Here is a 15945-nt window from a genome sequence, read left to right as displayed (position 1 = left end):
ACACGTCTCTTCCTCCCACTCCAGATACCAGAGGGGAGGATGTGCCCATGCTAGGCAGCCGGAGTGGGGTTGGCAGAACTCCCTGCAAATTGTTTGTGACCAGCTGAGTTGGCAGGGGGAGGTGGCGTAATTGGCTGCAATGCCCTCTCTCTCTGGCTGGGAACAGGAAGTTACTGAGCATCTGCTCTTGTAACGGGTACAAAGGAAGAGGCACCTGGGGACTGGCAGAGTTGAGGGAAGCAAACTTTTGGACTGTCCATTCTAGAAAGAGAGTTCTGTTCAGCCTGTCCTTGTTCTCCTTGCAGCTTTCTGGGCCCTTCAGGGGTTTGAATCTGCCACCCTGGGCTGGCTCACTGGGAACACAACAAAACAGCCATCCTGTAGCACTTTAAAGAGTAATAAAATAATGTATTAGGTGGTGAGCTTTCGTGGGGCAGACCCACTTCTTCACACCTGGAAAATTCATTGGGAACAGGCAGCTGCTCAACCAGCCCTGGGAGCTCCCAGCTTCTCTGCCCTGTATTGTCATTCCCTGCTTGGAAAGATAGTGGCTCATGCTCATGGGTGTTTTTCTTTCCACTGTGCTAGGCCGGAATGAACTCTGGCTTGGAGGTCTCTACCAGTGCCCCCTGTAAGCTATGCACTTGTGCAGCTGCTCAGGAGAGATTCCAGTGCCTCCCAGCTGATTAGCAGCGTGCCCAAAGCTAGGTTTTTTTCTCATGGTGGTGCACATTCTAGGTGCCTCAGCATGCAGAACAAAATACTCACCTGGATTTGAGTTCCATGGGTGCTTGTGAACAGTTTCCTTTTGTTCCTCTAAAGTTTTTTGTTGGCTTTTGGGGCTCTGACCAACGTTCCCTCTAATTTTTCCCATCCATGGGCAGAATAAATTTTATGTGCACCAAGACATGTGCGGATGTATACCACCAATAGAAACACCTGCTGCCGGCTGTGGGTGCTCTGCTAATCAGCTGGGTGGTACCTGAATCTCTCCTGGGCACCACCCAAGTACTCAGCCTCCAGGTAGACTGGTTGAGAACCCCGTTTGAAACAAGGCTCACTTGTGACCTATCAGCTTTCACCTGGCTTGATCTTGGCATTACCAGTTGAGTGGTAAACAGGATGCAGGTCTGCACACAGAAGTAACTAACTACTCAATAAACCTGGGCTAATGCCAGAATTTGCATCAATATCTCTAACTAGTGAGTTTCAGCCTTTATTGTAAACATTTTGCACAGCCCTCAAGTTTAGGGCCTTGACCCAAGGACTACTGACAGCAAGACTTCTTTCCACTGACTCCCATTGGCTTTGGATCAGTCTTAAGTCACATGGTATTTCTCTTCTAACTGCCAAGGTCCTTCCAGTTCTGAAACCGGCCTTGACTGTACACCTGGTATGCAGGATGGAGAGACTTAGCACCTGTGAGCAGCTTAGAATCTTGATTCCATTTCCTACCCTTTTCAATGTTGTTTTTGTGCCCTTGATGGTCAGTTACTGTAGGGTTGCTCTCCCAAATGCTGGGCTGCTGGCTTTGATTTTATTTATTTATTTTTAACAGCAAAGCCACATCTGGACACTTCTGGAATGAGAAATAGTCTTGGTCCAGGATCAATGGCTCAAGGCCCACCTGTATTTTTTAATAGTACAGGGGCATTGAAAGACCTGATTAAAGAACTACATGGGATTTGCAAGTGGATTAAAATAAAGAGAAGACTTACACTGTCATCATGTCTCTGAGTTAAGTCTAGCCCTTAGTGTAACTAAACGGAATCTGGCAATGTTAGTAGGTTCAAAGCTAAATACACTTCCCCCATAGTGTCAAAACCCACATCCAACTTGTGTGTGTGGGAGGGCTGGGTTTGGGAAGTGGGATAAGTCCCAGCACAGATGTGTTAATGTTCTCTAAAAAAAGAAAATCATGCCGTCATGCCACTGACCTAGCCCTTAGAAACAGCCCTTCCATGGCTGTGCGCGCAAGACAGGAGAAGAAAATACAGGCAAGCAGAATTAGAGTTCAGTTTCAGGCTTCCGAGAGGCTACTATAAGCAGGGAAGGATTTTTTCTTTAACAAAGTTGCACGCCATGGTGGAGTTATTTGGCACGCCAAATCATGTTTCTCCATGGCAGCATCCATGCTGTTGCAGAGCATTTGTGTGGGTTTTTTGGTGGTTGTGCCTTTCCCACCTCCTTAGGATCTATTTTAGAGCTGTTACTCATGGCTCACTAATTTCTGAGAAAAAGAAAATTCCATTTTATTCCACCCCTAGGAAGAAAAGGCAAGAGAAAAGTTTGTCTGGAGATCTACACATGAAAAGCATTATACGTGTGTGTGTGCGCATCTGTGTAAAGAGCTAGCTGGTTTCATTAAACAGACCTAACATAATAGTCTTTCGCATTAAGATGCCATTTGTACCCCAGAACACAAACACAAGAGACTCAGCCATTTGATCACCTACTTGGGTATTTCTTTGCACAATGTGCAGTCAGCCTGTGCAACTTTTTGGCCAGAAGATGTTGTGAAGTCCAAGACCATATAATAGGGCTCAAAAAGTACCTGGAGGACAGGTCTATCAATAACTACTGGCCAGGAGGGGCGGGAATGGCGTCCCTAGCCTCTTATTTGGCGGAAGCAGGGAATAAGTGACAGAGTATGGATCACCTGATGATCACATCTTCTGTTCTTTACTTCTGGAGCACCTGGCATTGGCCGCTGTTGGAAAACGGGATACTGGACCAGATGGGCCTTTGGGCTGGACGTCTGTTCTTATGTTATGTACCCCTGGCCAGTTGTCTCCTCTGGCAGCAGCTTGGAACACGATGTGCAGAATACCTTAATATCCAGCTGACACTGTTAAAAAAGACTTCAGCCAAACCGAAAACTTGACCATGTCCCAATAGTTGAGCCCTCTCCTCGTGTGGAACGTGATAAAGGATCTCTAAGAACAGCAAGCGGTCAGGGCTTCAGTTTAAAGTCTGACCCAGAAGAGTTCATCTCCAGCAGGGTCCTGGTCCTGCCACTGCGCCTTTGGTCCAGAGGTGAATCAGTGAAGACCATGCTTCTGACTGAAGTCACTGCCACCTTCTGAAGAGCCTAGGTGTTGTTTGAAGGCTTCCATGGCCAAGAAGGGTGTGTGTGTGCTGCAGTAAAACATCCATGCCTAGCCCATGTCTATGGTCTCATCCAACTTCCAGCCAAATGGCTACTCTGATTTTTGCAGCAGCAGTGTCCAATAGGAATTCAAAGCTCACCACACTTGTGGCTGTTGTCTTTCCATATTCACCGCATTACATTATACAAAACTGTATTAAATTATATAAGAATGTTGGTAGGTATTTCATACGCAATAATACAAACAACAAACTTTCAAATGATCCATTAATTAATATTATTAGAAATTTAATAATTATGATTTCTTATGTCCCCCCAGATCCAGGCGCTCCCAACCCCCCCTTTTCCACACTCTAAATAACTATCCTCCCCTTCCCCCAGAACCAGGCACGTCCCCACTCTAATTCAATGCAGGTGACTCACCAGAGACACCTCCCTCCGGGGTGGCTGCTGAAGCCACCACCAAGGCTGCCACGTGCTTCTCCCATCAAGCAGCAAGGTGCATGTGCAGAGCAGGCGGACGGCACTCCCCATGTGCGGCTTTCAGGAGGAGTCGCTTCTAAAGGCTCCAAGAGCCTCATGCAGCTTGACAGCCATGGGCTGGCCACCCCTGTATCGACACAATGTAGTGTCCTGTTCACCACATGCGACAAGTGTATTGGGCACTGCAGTTTTACAGCCTTCCAGCTTGGCTAGCAGCAGGTGCTCAATTGCTAGGCAGATGTATCTTCAGTGAGCTGGCCATGGACCCGCTTAGTGTGGGATTTGGGACAAGATCTGCCCGTTTTGGTGAGGTTGCAGAAGGACCTGCTGTTGGCCAGCAGCAAGTCTAGCCGTGGGGGGAATAAAGCATAGAGCGTTCCCTCTCATTTGTTCTATTGATCAGCAGAATAAATGTTACGTGCACCAAGGCACGTGTGAATGTGCACCACCAACAGAAACACACGCTGCCCTCTGTGAGTGCTCTGCTAATCAGCTGGCCGGCACTGGACTCGCTCCCAGGTGGCTGCCTAGCCGCTCAGATTACAGGGAACACTGGAGACAGGGAGGTGACCGACCTGCGTTTTATTCTGTCCTAGGGATGCTAAACAATTTGGGGAGCGGGGAGAGCCACGGAATCAAACAGTACATCTTGTACATGACAGACTCCCTTTCGTGCCAGGGGTATGGCTGCACCCCTTGTTCTAGCACCTGAGTTCTGTTCTCCCCAAGCTCAGAATCTGAAAAATCTACACATACATACGTAAACTCTCTTATAACCAGCAAGAGACAGAACTGGAATGATTCACTGTCTGTAATTTACACCCGCTGCCCCCATGGCCCATGAAATCAATAAGCACCTTACGTAAATTACAGCTAAGAGTTGTTTTCCCGTGCCCAGATAGCCTACCAGGCTGTATCACACAGCTTGCTCAGCTCCAGCACTTGGGAGCCCACATTTTATCACGGGGACCATTAAAAGGCAGGGTGAGCTTATTAATTTTGGCATGTGAGTACCACATCTACAGCAAAGTCAGTTAAACAAACAGAATAAATCTAGTGTTGCCATATTTTGTTCTATTGCATTCACTGGCGAAGCTAGAAAACGTTACTCCTGGCTGCAATAATGCCCGAGAAAAAGAAAACTGTGTGGGCGTCAAAGCTTTCCATTGCTGAAGCTCAAAATGAGAGAGGCGGTCCCAGGGGTGGGGGTTCTAGGCTGGAACGTGGGTTTGAGTCTTTGCTTTACCACAGGTCCAGTGTCTCCAATACTGCCGTACAGAGGGGAGGGGGGACTGGGTAAGCACTTTAGCTAGGTAGAGGGCCTGTCCATTTCTTCCCCGCCACACCTCCATCTCTACATCTTAAGCCTTTCTCGGGAGGCTAGATACCAACTTTGGCTGAATCAGTGTGATAATCAAAGTTTGTCCATTAGCTGAATGATCCATTTTCCTGCCCAGCCAATGTTACACAGCTCTGGCCTATTGGAAGGGAATTACCAGATCTCAGCCTTGTTCTGTCAATTTCTGTACAGTATAATGCCTAAGAGGAAAGTGCAAGAACTGCCCAGAGGCAGATCATCTACCAACCACAGGGCAGATCTCATCTAAGCTGTCCCCAGAGTGAGTGGCTAGAGATGGGTGGAAGCAGATTCCCCTTCCTGTGAGAAGTGTGGCCTTTTTTTTTTTTTTTTTTTTTTTTTTTTTAAGATTTTTCCCAACCTTGGGGTACAAACATTCAGATCAGGTTGATCAAAATCATTTGTTTTGATCATTTCAACAGCTTGTTTCAATTTCTTTTTTCCTTAAACTGGAAATTGCCTTTACATTTCAAAGCAAAAGTCTGTTTAAACAAAACAAAACAAAAACAAAAAAATTTCACTTGTCAAAATGGGATGTTTCTAACTCGTTCCCCAGCTTTGTGTTTCTAGGAACAGTTTTAGTTGTGAAAAACAGGAATTTTCTAATGAACATTTCCAACTAGCTGTGCTGGTAATTGTCTGGAACACTGAAGAATGAGGCTTTATATCCATTCTAAACCTTAGATAATTACTATTATGAACTCTGGATATTTATATCATCCTAACTGTCCAGGCCCTCTGTGAATCCTGTTAAATTCTTGGCCTCAACATCCTGCGACAATGAGTACCACAGGTAATGTATTCATTGTTTGAAAATATATTTCCTTTGATCTGGGTTGGATTTGCCACCTCGAATGTCCCCTTCTTCTTGCATTATGAATCTTGGAGTGTAATTATAAGTGACAGACTTATATGGCCATTCCAGGCCTGCCAATGGGGGGAGAAGGAGCCCCCTGGCTCAGTGTTTCAAAGGAGTCCAGAGCTCTAACCGCTGCCAAAGTAGCAGCGCCAGCGGCTGAAGTTCTGGAACCCTTTGATGTGCTGTGGCAGCAGTGCACTGTTGTACCGCATGGTTGTGAAAAACCTGGGGGGCAAGAGAGGGCACTGGAGTCTGGCTGGTGCTGAGGGCTAACTGCTCTAGATCCCGCTCCTTCTGCCTTAGGTACCGCCCCTTCTGCAGTGCAGAGCTAGGACCCCTCCAACTTTGCACCCAGTAGCTGTCAGCTCCACTTGTCCATTTCGAACCCTGTAGCCCTACAATCAGCGCTTACCATAAGTCAGGGCTACACTTCATCACCACTGGGGTTAGTCAGTTCATAGTCCCCAGCCCCTCTTGGCCTGCTGCATCAGTTACAAAAGTTAAAAAGAATTGTTTGAGCCCTGGCACTGCTTTTGTTACAAATTAAGCACTTCGTTACCCTGGATTTTTGTTAGACAACAGATCTATTAAAACCTAACCATAGAACCATTTTATTCCACGAGGAAGGAGTCCAAACTGCATACCTGGGAGGTCCTGAACAGGGTTTCTCTAATTTTTTCCATTCAGGGTGGAATAAATTTTCTTATGTGCACCAAAGCATGTGCAGATGTTCACCACCAATATAAACACATGACGCCGGCTGTGGAAGCTCTGGGCTCTCTGCTAAACAGCTGGGCAGCACCTGAATCTCTCCTGGGCCTCCGCCCAAGTGCTCATCTTACAGGGAAAACAGGAATTCCTGAACCATCATCTGTTTATGTAGCACACTAGATCAGTAGGAATTTGCCAAGTGAAGTTGTTAATCAAAGGGGAAAAACGTGTCAAAGGGTGTGTATGTGTGAACACTATATGCTGATAGGAAATCCCATCAGCTAGCTGCTAATAGGCTGTTGGTTGTGTGGCTGGGCCATTCTTTCCCTCTCCCCTGCATATACATATATAAATATTTTAAGTTTAAGTCCTATTTTTTTTCACCTTAAATGCATTTGCTGCCATTTCATATCTCTCTCCTCTGCTGCACGCGGCCAGAACTCTCCAATCTGTGGCTATGAAATCTGATCAAAACAAAGCGAATCGCTGGAGAGTCTGAATCACAAATCAATCTGGCCAGAATTAAGTATTGATTTTTTTTTTAGCCTGGGCAGCTACTTTACTGTAATTGGCATTCTCCTCTCCCCAAACCTCCAAAACACTATTTAAAACGCTAATCAGTGGTGCATGTCAAGTCAAGAATTCTATCTTCACTCCCCCAACTCATCTCTCTGTCTTTAAACTTCCCTTGTGTGCCCACCCCTACTTTTTGGGGTGGGTTCCCTGGGCGCTATCAGCAGCCCTACTGCTGAGTCCTCCCAGAGCTGAGCTGGTTCAGTGGCTGTGTTGCTCCGCAGGGGATCTGTAACCTCAAATCTGCACCTCAGTTGGGGGAGACCACAGCTTCTGGCCCAGCAGAACAGGGTGCTGGGGAGCCCCAGAGGGCAGGAAGGTGGGCACACTGGCGGACAACCCCAAGGGGAATTCTGTGATCCAACACATCACTGGGATATTCTCCTCACTTCACAGATGGGGACCCCCACAGTCACACATGGACTCCAAAGCAGAGCTAGGCATCTAAGTCCACTCTCCTGAGTTTGTCTTAATGCTTTAGTTAGCAGGCCAGCCTCTCTCTCTGCCTCAGTTTCCCCACCTACAGAAACAGAATGATGATTCTTACTGCCCCTGCCTCACCAGAGGCTTGTGCAATGTGAGGAATATGAACAGCCAATGTAGTGAACTTATAGAGGACCAGGCAGTGCAACTGCTAAGTACCATTATTAACAAGAGGATCCATGCCTTGCATGCAAACAGGCACCCAGAATGCATTGCTATGGGTATGAAAAGGGACTGCAAACATAAGCTTTTCACAATGGACCAGGAGCTGAAAAGAAAATCAGGCACCTGAAGGGGGCTCTGAAGATCCAGCCTCAGCTCCCAGCTCTACCACAGGCTCCTGCAAATCCCAAAGCTTTCAGACCAAACTTAGCCTTAGTGCAGACAGAACTCCACTGCATGCTAGTGGGGAGCCGGGGTGGGTAAACACAGATACCAGTGCAGCTACCCCCTAGAGCAAGCTGCTAGGAGACACAAGTGACAGTGGCAGAGACTCATTATTTGGAGTTAGACCCCTGAATGAAAGAGCACAAAGAAAGAGAGATACTAAGGGCCTTTGAGCCTGTGGGCGTGATGGCTGACGAGGAGTTGCTGGTGCGTGGTGTTTTGTAGGGGGTTGGGGTGTGTGTGTGTGTAATGCTCAGCAGCGGCTTGAGGGGGTGCATCAGCTGTCTGCGCACGCTCATATCCACATGAGCAAGTGTAGGAAAGTGTGTAGGAGAAAACCTGGTTTCTTTCAATGCAGAGACCATGAGTCTTTCAATCCCGGCAGAGAGAGGAGGGGGCCGACACTGATGCTGAAGTGCGGTTGATCAAAGCAGATTCATATAATTACAATATTAGCAGCCCCACACTCTCTTCCCCCACTCGTTACCCTAATGGCAATTATTATACTTATTACAGCCTCAGCCACCAATGCTTATTGATTCTGCCATTGCAGTGTTTTTAATAAGGGATCTGAAACATATTATTATTGGTTCCACGGGGGTCACCATTGTTCAAACAAGGACAGGAAGACAAAGGAACAATAACAAGAACAAAAGTGAAATGCAGGCAGACAAAAACGCCAATACAAAGAAAACCCGTTTGCAGTGCAGCCTGCTGATAAGGAGCAAGGCTGTCACCTCACTGGAAGGAGTCAAGCTCCAGACTTAAGTTTTCTGACTCCAAAAAGTTTGATTGATAGGTTTCATGTTGGTTGGTTTTATCAAAATGCATTTGTGCCTCTTGGTTTCAAATAAAGAGAACTCCGAACTTCAAGGCAGGAGACTTGGGCCTTTTCAGCTTGGAAAAGACACGACCGAGGTGGGATATAACAGATCTATAAAATCACGTCTGGTGTGGAGAGGGTGGATAAGCCAGTGGAAAAACATAACACAAATTCTAGGAGTCACCAGATGAAATGATGAATAGGCAGCAGGTATAAAAGAAATGAACAAGGAAATATTCCTCCACACAGTGCACAGTCAGACTGCAGAACTCTTTGCTAGAGGATGTGAAGGCTATAACAAGTTTCACCATGGACTAGAGAAATTCCTGGAGGATAGGTCTATCTATGGGCAGGGATAGCGTCCCCACCTCAGAAGCTGTGAATGGTTGACAGGGGATGGATCTCTTGAGGATCACCTGTTTGGTTCAGTCTGTCTAAAGCACCTGGCACTGGCCACCGTCAGGAAACAGGATGCTGGGCTAGAAGGACCCTTGCTCTGACCCAGTACAGCCATTTGTATGGGTTCTGTTCCCAGTTCTGTCACTGATTAGCAGTGGAAGGTTGGGAGAGACCCGGTGCCTCCATTTCCCCTCCCTCTGTTCAGTTTACAAGCTCTTCAGCACAGTGGGAGTACGTACAGCACCTAGCACAAAGGGACCTGATCTCAGCTGGGGTTACTAGTTACTGCAGTTCTGCAAACACAATAACAATAGCAGATTTTGAATGGGACGAACTTCTAACAGTAGTAAAGATACATAATGTTACAACAGAGCCAAGGAGTGTTTTCTGTCCTGTTGAGAAGAGCCCCAGAAAAATAATTGTGCACTTGGTCCCTTCTCCCCCAAGAGTACTGGGAAAAGGGGTCTTTGAGATGTGGTTGCATGCAGGATCCTCACAGCATTATGAAGGCTCAGAGCTCTGCATGCCCCACTCAGCCTAGGCAGCTGCTTCACAGATACATCTTGCTAATGCAAGATGCAGGTCTCCCATGTTTTCAGGTACAGGTAGCATCATTTTTAGCTTCCACTGATGCACATAGCCCTTTATGCCATGGAAGGATCAGGCCCTGAAAGTTCCTGCAGAGCCTCGAATGGGATTGTCCCAATGAGTCTCAGTCATGGGCTAAAGATACAAGACTCAGAACCATCACAAGCTCTCTTCTTCACAACAGAGCCTCAACGGAGGAGCAGAGCTAAGCATTTTTTGCAAGCAGACACTGAAGTTAGGTACTTGCCGTGCTGTAGCTGTCATTCCCATTAAGGCATGGGGTCTAGATCCCAGGGATCCAAAGATCTACGACCAGTACATAGCGCCTTCTGCAGCAGGAGTGGTCCTGGTGCAAACCAGTTTAGTGCCAGCGAAAGCAACAGATCCACTAAAATCTGTCCCATCAGGATGAAATGATAACATCCGTCCCGGTGACATGCACTGGTCTAGCAGAAGGGTCCCATGTTCCTGTAGGCCTGAAGCCTGTGGTACTAACAGGAGATCCAAAGCTGCGGGGAGTCTGAGCTGCATATGTGCAATGGCCTGGCCTCGCCTATGGTGAGGTGAGGCAGAGACAAACCAACGCAATGGATTTAACCTTCTGTTTTATAAAGGTGCATCAGGGACCATAACAGAAGAATATTAATACAATCTACAGTGACATCAAATACTCACTAAGAAAAACAATAAACTGTAAATGATCATCACCAGAAACAACGTTTTTGAGCCGTCAGCTGCATCACCGCATGAGGAATCGACTCCTCCCCCAGGCTGCTCTCCGCTTCACCCCAGCTGTCCTGCCTTGCCCTCTCTCTGGCTTGCGAGGCTCCTTGGCTTCGACACTGCAACACCCGGGCCTCTATCCAACAGGTCCCCCTTTGAATGACAGCTCTTCCCCTCGAGAGCCACACCTGTGTCCCAGGAGCTCTGCCTGCCACAGTCAGTGTCCCAACAGGCATTCACACCAGCAGAGCTCTGTGCCCCTCATGGTGAGCTCCTTGCACTCAGCACTTCCGTGTCCAGCCTCCTCCCGCCTCCTCCGTCTCTAACCACCTTCCTGTTGTCCCCTCCTGGCCATTTACGAGCCCCCTCCTCAGCTGCCTCTCCCCGCAGGGCTGCATTCTCAGCTGCAGCCTCCCAGCTAGAGTAGATACTAGTGTCAGGACCAGAGTTACTAACAGGCCTGGGGATGTGCAGGGTGTTGCCCCAGAACATGGCTGTGAGGGAGGGGAGGGGAGGGGTGGGCCAGCACCACAGTCTGGGTGGTGCTGAAGGTGGGATGCCCTAGGCCCCGCCCCTTCTGCCATTGGCCACACCCTTTCCATGGTGCAGATCTGGGCCCACCTCCCACCTTGCTTTGGAGCCCACCGTGGCTGTTGGCCCTGCTGGTTACTAAGCATCCATAGCCACTGGTGCTACTGGCAGTCCTGTGTCCATGGAACAGAGGAAGCATCAGCATCGCTCACCCCCAGCCCTGCTATGTGCTGCAATTGAGGCCAGGGTTGAGAGGGGAGAGTTTAGTCCCCACATGGCAGGCCCAGCCCTTGGTCCCTGCAGTCAGGAGCTGGCCAGCTTCAGGGGTGACTTCTGCAATTTGCTCCTGTCCCTCACCCACCTGCTGGGTGTGGGTCACTCTCCCACGCTGTGGCACGTGGGCTGTTCCCAAAGAGAATGAATGAGTCTCCTCCACAGTCAATAGCCAGGTGACATCTAGCTCAAGCGTTAGAGGCTCATGCACGGAGGTCCCAGGTTTGGTTCTGCCTGACAGCATGATGCTCCTGAGGCCCAGCATCTCGTTTCCACAGGCCCAGGAGGGTCACAGTGCATAGTCACTTCCAGTGTTCCCTGTGAGCTTGGGCAGCTCTCTGAGAAAGATTCAGGTGCCGCCCAGCTGATTAGCAGAGTGCCCACAGCCTGTGTTTCTATTGGTGAGGCTCATCCACAATTCCTTGGTGCGCATAAAAACATTATTTGTCCCCGGATGGAAAAAATAGAAGGAATGTTGGTCACTTCCAACCTGGGCTGGGTTTGAACCAGCTATGTAGGGCTGAAAGGCTGTATAATATAATCCCCCTTCACTGCAAGCGGGACTTCCTTAGCCATTTGAACCCAGCCAGGTTCAATGACAGAGATCCCAGTTCTTGCTTTCATTTTACGTGCAGTGGAGGGCCGGATCTAACCCCCACTGAAATCGGCAGAAAGACTGTGGTGTCGGGGAGTTTCAGAAACAATCCCTAACTCTGCTGACTTCAGTGAAGCTGCTGCAAAGAGTGACATGATACGACTGTTGAATCTGGCTGGGAGCAAGTTCAAAGGCACAGAGCGCTCGGGAAGTAGCCTGAGCAATTAATATTGGCACACATCTCCGCCTCCGAGACTCAGTCGTTTCCCACTCTAGTTGGCTTGTCTTTTCTTTCCCTCTCTCCCAGTTACCGGTGAGTCACCGAGAGGGTATTATACAATTGTGAGGAAATGTTATAAGTGCAGTGATAATGCCGAGAGAATGACACATGGCTGTGCAGAGTTGGATTAGAATTACCCCCATCCATATTCATAACCTGAGCTTGTGAATGAAAACCCTTCCAGCAGGGATGCATGGAGCATGCAGAGAACAATTAGGGTCTGCTAATGAGCACCCTGTTCAAAGAAAAGCAATGCTGCCACTAACACATGCACAGTCCTGCCTAGTTCATAGAAACCAGCTGATCTCTGTTGGATGGTGCTTGTGAAAGGGAGAAAAAAATAGATAGAGATGTTGCAAAAATAAACCACTGGCCTGCGCTCCCACTGCTAATGTTCATTATAAGTACAGCACGCGCAGGGGTTGGCTGGGATTGATTCTCTGAGCAATCATTAATTCATAAGCACAATCATTGATTTTTTTGCGCAGGTTCTCATGAATGTTTTATCACTGGAGCTGCAGAACTGGCTGGCAGTCCCAGGCCTTGCCATTTGGGGCTGTTTTACTATCTGCTGTGGGACGCAGCCCAGCTGTCTCTTCATTCAGTGTTGCCTTTGGTGGATCATTGTCTTGGCTCCTCCAGCCACCTGCGGTTATTCTCCAGGGTCTGTCTGTCATCCTATCTGCTTTTCCCTCTATGCTCAGCCCATGGGTCACTTCATCTGCTTGTCTGGTCCTTGTGCTGCCTTTCTACCCTGGAGCAGGGTTCCTGCTAATTTTTTTCCACCTAGAAAAATGTTATTCTATGCACCAAGGCATATGCAGATGTGTTCCACCACTAGAAACACAGGCTGCTGGCTGTGGGTGCTCTGGTAACCAGCTGGGCAGTGCCTGAATCTCTCCTGGGCAGCCAACCAAGGCTCAGCTTACAGGGACCACCACCTTGGAGCATCACCCCATCTCGGTGCATGTTCCAAAACACCCCTCAACTAAACAGGGCAAAGACTGATCTTCAAATTGCTCACCCCACCCCAGCCTTCTCCCAGCCCTGGTGGAGAACTCCAGTCTCCCCACATCACACAGCCCCATCACCTCTGGGACATCTTTGGCTGTCTCCCTTCCCTGTCCAGGCTCTCACTACTCCTTCCTCTCCACCTTTACTTCCAAACCTTCACTTCACCCAGGGTCTTTGGTGTCTGACCCATGTGGTCCCCTCCTCTCCAGCCTAGCCTGGGCCCTCTGATCTACCCGCTATAAGAATCTTCCTCTCGGACTGCATGAAATTCATGGGGCAGGGATGTCCTTTGGCCAGAGCTGGCCTTGAACAGCCATGCCCTGTACTCTGAGTACAGTAAGCTGGAGCACATGGTATATTGGGGGCTGGGGATGTGCCCAGGGGAAGGGGATCTGCAGTGTCCACTGTCCATGTTCACTGCAGGATGTGAGTGTGCCAGTCTGTGCCTGACAGAGAGCAGGCCAGATCTCCAGCTAGTGGCAATGGAGTGAGGCTGATTTATGCTGTAGGGCAGAGCTCCCTGCAATCTGAGCCCTTGGTTGGCCACCCAGGAGAGTTCCAGGTGTTGCCGAGCTGATTAGCAGAGTGCCCTCGGTGCCCACAGACAGCAGCGTGTGTTTCTACTGGTGGTGCATCTCTGCACATGCCTGAGTGCACGTAACAAAATGTATTCCAACCACGGATGGAAAAAAATAGCGGGAACTCTGGCCATGGAGCAAAACGATTATGAAATGAGCGGGTGCCAGTTCCTGTTCTGAGTCCCACCCCCCTGCAATCCCATTTCCTTCCGTGTGATTTCACAGGCCACTGGGGGCTTTCCCGCTCAGCCCCCATTCATGCCCCCCACCCCTCAGAGCTTGTGATCCATCACATTCTCATTCCAGCTCTCCATCCCCAGCTGCACGGTGTGTGGGATTTCCCTCGCTGTGGGTTGATAACCCTGCACTTCAGCTTCTGTTCTCTGAAGGTTAATGTACAGCAGTGCACTGACAGTGCAAGTCATCCAAGGGGCTCGGGGTAACCCTGGGAATGGCCAATGACAGAGAGAGGCAGGGAGCTAAGTCTTCATAACTCTTCTAATTGCAGCTGCCTCCCAGGATTCTCCCCCTGCAGGATGTTATAGCTGGGGAGGTTTAGCAGCTCTCCCAGGGCTCTGGAATAGGAATTTAGGGACGAGTCACTGACCGTGTTGATGACTCTGAAAGCCCCTTCCCCTGTGACTCAGGTTCCTCATCAGCAAACAGAGGGTAACAGTGCTTCCTTCTTCTTTGTTAAATCTTTTTAGATCCATTGCAGAGACATGGTAACCAGAGTTACTTGGCTGCATAGATGGTCGCTAGAGTCCACAGAACTTTTAGCAAAGGACTCGGGAATGTTATTTCTCCAGCCAGTGATGCTCATGTAAATCAGGAGTAACTCCTCTGATGTCTGTGAAATTACATTGAGTGTAAAATTGTTGTAACTGAGGGGAGAATCAGGCCTGAGATGTTATCCCACTGTCCTGAAGACAGTCCATTTCCCAGGACTAATTTTCCCCTGCCAGTTCCAATGGGGTCCAGTGTTCTTACTCATTCCCTAGCGCCACATGTCTGGAGTTAATCAGCTGCTGCATTCCACCCCAGAAGTGGCTGCATTTCCTGATGGGCCAGTGATCCAGGCAACGTCAGCTGCTGCATTCCATCACATCACTAATAGAAAAGGGATAGGAGAGGGATCCCTGCTGAACCAGCTGCTGTGCCCTATACCAGAAGTGGCTGCAGGCAGAACATGATCTCTGTGTGTCCTGCCGTCAAGCTGCTTTGGGAATTGGGATTTTGTATTTGGGATTCAAGGCCTAGCCCTTCTCTCTGGCTGATCTATGAAGATGTTTTTTACCTTCTCCAGCTCTGTCACTCGAATGTCTCCCGAATGGGCTTTTCCCCTCCAGCCAACTTCCACCACTAGGAAGGTGATAGTCAATGGGGTGCAGGAGGGGTGAATTGCCTGGCAGATGAAGGATGACGTCTACGCTATACCTCCCCCAGGATCCTCTGCTCTGAATGATAAACACAGCCCTCTGAAAATGCCTGTGACCTCAGCAAGGTGCTGGCATAAATCAGAGCCCAAGACTGTGGCAGGTCACGCTCTCTCTCTCTCTCTCTCTCTCTCTCTCTCTCTCTCTCACACACACACACACACACAGAACGAGGGGCCCACTTCCTGTGGAGCAGGTTGAGTGTAAAACCACTTCCCATCCAGCTACAGTCCCAGAGCCCAGCAAGCAGAGAGGAAGCCCTTTATCAGAAAGAATAACTCATCTCTGTACATCATGCAACCCTGTCCTTGCTCTTCCATGGCGGGGTGGGAGTAGGAGCATGAGGGGCGGAGGAGAGGAAGCCAGAGCAAGCCATTTGCTATGTGCATTGATTACTAATGCACAGGGCAGCCTGGCTGGCTCGGTGGGGAAGCATTCGGGAAGGATGTTTAGAAAAGCTGTCCACGGTCTACTGCAGTAAAACCCTCGCTTATCTCAGCAGCTGGGGTGGGGGACCCAAAGAGAGGTGGATTCTTGACTCTGCTCTCTGTTAACTGGGCCAAGGACCTGTGCCAGGACAGAGGGAAAGGAAGGAGGTAGGAGAACTTCGCTGAGTTTTCTGCCTCTGAGTCCACCCTCTCCCCTTACAACCCTCTTTGTTCATTTTGTGAGCACTGGTCATGCTGGGGGCTTCAGAGGCTGACTGTTCTTGTGAGTGGTGAGGTGAGTGAGCTACAAAATTC

The sequence above is a fragment of the Carettochelys insculpta genome, chromosome 26 (assembly GCF_033958435.1).
Source record: "Carettochelys insculpta isolate YL-2023 chromosome 26, ASM3395843v1, whole genome shotgun sequence".
Classification (NCBI taxonomy): domain Eukaryota; kingdom Metazoa; phylum Chordata; order Testudines; family Carettochelyidae; genus Carettochelys; species Carettochelys insculpta.
Note: the sequence above shows the minus strand (reverse complement) of the source record.